The sequence below is a fragment of the Monodon monoceros genome, unplaced genomic scaffold (genome assembly GCF_005190385.1).
Source record: "Monodon monoceros isolate NGI ecotype Baffin Bay Population unplaced genomic scaffold, NGI_Narwhal_1 Super_Scaffold_6, whole genome shotgun sequence".
NCBI lineage: Eukaryota > Metazoa > Chordata > Mammalia > Artiodactyla > Monodontidae > Monodon > Monodon monoceros.
In genome coordinates, this window is record NW_021703783.1 from 36894660 (window position 1) to 36899036 (window position 4377).

A 4377-nucleotide genomic window follows, 5' to 3' on the forward strand; every position below is an offset into this window, starting at 1 on the left:
TTTGCTCTGGTTCAGCCTCCTCAACTGTAGTGAAGTCATTCTTTCTGGATTAGTTTGCAAAGGCTATGGTAGGAGCTAATGTCTGTGAACCTTTCCCCTAAAACCCAGGATGGGCCAAATACTTCTCTGACTATATTGCTTATCTTTTGGAAGTTACTTAACTTTGAATGAGAAATAAATACAGTTGCATTTAATTAAAAATCAAGTTATACATGAGCTCTAAGCTTACAAAGTTCTCAGCCCTTGTAGATTGGTTCTCTTATACAACAAACATCATGTTGAGGTTTCTTACCCTGAGACACATATTTGCTGCCTCAGCATCCTCTGCAGAGCTGCCTTTGCCTCCTGGTTCTTGAAGCTGTAAATGAGAGGGTTTAATAAGGAAGTGATCACACCATACCGTATAGAGATAACTCACTACAGGACTGGTCCTGAAGAGGGGCTGATGTACCTGAATAGAGCCATCCCATAGAACAAGAGCACCACGGTGAGATGGGAGTAGCAGGTGGAGAGTAGCACCTTGGCTTTTAGAGGAAGAAATACTTAGAATGGCAAGAATAATTTTTGAGTAAGAGAAGAGAATCAGGGGAAGTGTCACAAATCCTAGAAATGCAAAAAACCTAGCCAGCAGGATGGTGTTAGGTGTGGTATCACTGCAGGACAGAGGGAAGTGTGAAGGCAGTTCACAACTGAAATGGGAGATGATATTGGGACCATAGAACTGTAAGTTCTGAACACAAAGATTATTCACTAGTGAGTTCAGAAACCCCATCACCCATGCTGTACCAACCATTGCAGTGCAGAGAGGTCTATTCATGACCACGGTGTAGAGCAGAGGGTGACACATGGCAGCATAGCGGTCATAGGCCGTAGCAGAGAGCAAGCAGCTCTCAGTGACTCCAGAAATCATGAAAAAGAAACTCTGGGTAATGCAGCCCCACACCGAAATGGTTTTCTTCTGAGATAGGAAATTCTGCAGCATCTTGGGCACAGTGACTAAAGAGTAGCATATGTCTAGGAAAGATAAATGTCCAAGGAAGAAGTACATGGGCATGTGGAGGTGAGAATCAGCCCTGATCAACAGGATCATCGTCAGGTTCCCTATCAGGGTCAGGAGGTAAATCCCCAGGAAGAGAACAAAGAGCATGGTCTGGATTTCCGGGTCACTAGACAATCCAAGCAGCACAAATTCATCAGTAATGCTAAGATTTGTCATGGTTTCTTAGATATCCTATCCCTGGAGAGAAACAAATAGTTATTCATTTGGTGGGACAACGATCTGAGTCACACTCAGTGAATAGGACTTTTTAATCTATAAAAGATCCACTCTTTAAGGCTGAAGTGTCCCGGTATCCAGTTACGCTGATTTGAGTCTTTTGGTCTCAGCTAAGAGAATCTGGTACTCTTCCTTAACATTTTACTCTCCTTTTGTCTCCCTCAGTCCTGAGGACAGCGCCTGCCCAGTTTGTGTGACTTATATCTCTTTTTTCATCAACTCGTTGGTAATCTTGTGCCAGCTGAGCCCTGGAGACAGATGTTGAGTAAGAACCGTTGGGAGCCAGGACCAGTTCACTGCCCATGGGAGAGGCAGCAGTAGCCACAGCCAAAGTGGTTCTCAGTCCAGAGAGGGACAAGCTACTAGTCCTGCTGTGGCCAGTGGAGGACACAGGACTGCAGAATGCTTCTGGCTATAAATGGCTTTACTATTAGGGGACCAGGTGAACTCCAATGTGTGAGACTCTGCTTAGAGTCTTTATTCCCTGATAGTCCTAGCATTCTGAAAACACACACACACACACACACACACACACACACTCTCTCTCTCTCTCTCTCTCTCTCTCTCTCTCTCTCTCTCTCTCTCTATTCAACCAAGTACATATACTCTCCTTTCTCACTGTGACAAGTTGAGCCATTTCATTACTCTCGTGAAGCTACCTACTCCTTTAACCTCACACTCCTACCTCTCAGCTGATAATTGGCAGAGGACATGTTCCTGCTCCTGTTATGGGCGATCTCTAACTCCCTAATCCCCACACATGGAGGTATTCTTCTTTTCTCCCCTCCAGCGTGGGGAGGAGGCCCTTCTCCTTCACCTCTGGTGAGTGCTTCTCTCTGCTCTGGATTCCATCTTAATCCTTCTCTTTGAGCATCTCTCTGAATCAACCATGCTCTTTCACTTCCCTTGTCTCTCCCTTTCCATCAAGCATATCCACTCAGTTTATATGCAGAGCTACTCACATTTATCCATTTAAAATAGAGCAGAAACAATTAATAACCTTCTTTCTTCCATAAGAAGCCTTAAAAATATAATAGAATTTGGCACCCTTCCTTGGGTAATAAAATATATTGCCTTTAAAGTTTTCTACATGTAATAAGACTTAGACAACTTTTCGTTTGAGACATAAAGTCCACATTAGTGAAAATTTTACTCACCCATCTAGATTTTAGTATATTTCTGATGTTACCCCAATCCTCCAGAAAAAATTTATATGGAATATACCACATATTATATAACACCTCTACTGCACCCTGCAGTCAAACATATTACTATTTCTATAATGAAACTTCTGAGTACCCTTTCTACATGGGATTTTAAGAGTCTACAAATAGCCTCATATCAATTAACTTCCAATGTTTCCTCCAAACTAGTTCTGGAAAAAAAAGTTTGGCTTTTAGAGATTTTTGGAGATTTTGGAATTGGAGATGAGAGCTTATAAACCTGTCTTAAATTTCTATATTCACTGGCTTTTATTTCTAGGTTTCCTATTCTATTCTTTGATGTGTCTGTTTTTACAGTAGTGCCGTACTCTCTAATGACTGTAGATACGTTATATACTTTAATATGTAACGATGCCAGTTTCTAATGTTTATACTTTTATGTTATTTTTTCATTTATTCTTATAATTTCACTTCATAATTGGATTTTTAGTTTGAAAAATTCCCTTGAGATTTCAGCTGGAGTTGTTTTTTCACCAATATGTCAATATTACTTTGGCAGTAAGCTTTACAATTTGTTCTACCTTTTCTTTGTTTCAGCCTTTTCTTTTTGCTTACAGTATAATTTTTTATTTTCTTCACATAGGCCCTAGGCTTTTTTGTCTATATTTTTTATACATCAGGTTCTTATTAGTCATCAGTTTTATACACATCAGTGTATATATGTCAATCCCAATCACCCAATTCATCACACCCCCACCCCCACCCCCATGCAGCTTTCCCCCCTTGGTGTCCATACGTTTGTTCTCTACATCTGTGTCTCAATTTCTGCCCTGCAAACGGGTTCATCTGTACCATTTTTCTAGGTTCCACATATATGTGTTAATATGATATTTGTTTTTCTCTTTCTGACTTACTTCACTCTGTATGACAGTCTCTAGATCCATCCACGTCTCAACAAATGACCCAGTCTCATTCCTTTTTATGGCTGAGTAATATTCCATTGTATATATGTACCACATCTTCTTTACCCATTCGTCTGTCGATGGGCATTTAGGTTGCTCCCATGACTTGGCTATTCTAAAGAGTGCTGCAATGAACACTGGGGTGCATGTGTCTTTTTGAATAATGGTTTTCTCTGGGTATATGCCCAGTAGTGGGATTGCTGGATCATATGGTAATTTTATTTTCAGTTTTTTAAGGAACCTCCATACTGTTCTCCACAGTGGCTGTATCAATTTACATTCCCACCAACAGTGCAAGAGGGTTCCCTTTTCTCCACATCCTCTCCAGCATTTGTTGTTTGTAGATTTTCTGATGATGCCCATTCTAACTGGTGTGAGATGGTACCTCATTATAGTTTTGATTTGCATTTCTCTAATAATTAGTGATGTTGAGCAGCTTTTCATGTGCTTCTTGGCCATCTGTATGTCTTCTTTGGAGAATTGTCTATTTAGGTCTTCTGCCCATTTTTGGGTTGGGTTGTTTGTTTTTTTAATATTGAGCTGCATGAGTTGTTTATATATTTGGGAGATTAATCCTTTGTCCCTTGATTTGTTTGCAAATATTTTCTCCCATTCTGAGTGTCGTCTTTTTGTCTTGTTTATCATTTCCTTTGCTGTGCAAAAGCTCTGAAGTTTCATTAGGTCCCATTTGTTTATTTTTGTTTTTATTTTCATTACTCTAGGAGGTGGATCAAAAAAGATCTTGCTGTGATTTATGTCAAAGAGTGTTCTTCCTATGTTTTCCTCTAAGAGTTTTATAGTGTCCAGTCTTACATTTAGGTCTCTAATGCATTTTGAGTTTATTTTAAGTGTATGGTGTTAGGGAGTGTTCTAATTTCATTCTTTTACATGTAGTTGTCCAGTTTTCCCAGCACCACTTATTGAAGAGGCTGTCTTTTCTCCATTGTATATCCTTGCCTCCTTTGTCATAGATTAG

The 4377-nt window shown here is 39.9% G+C and overlaps 1 pseudogene; it reads right to left on the reverse strand.

Moving 5' to 3' along the window:
- Positions 1–288: 288 nt before the first annotated feature.
- Positions 289–1216, reverse strand: LOC114886143 (annotated as a pseudogene).
- Between the last annotated feature and the right edge of the window lie 3161 nt (positions 1217–4377).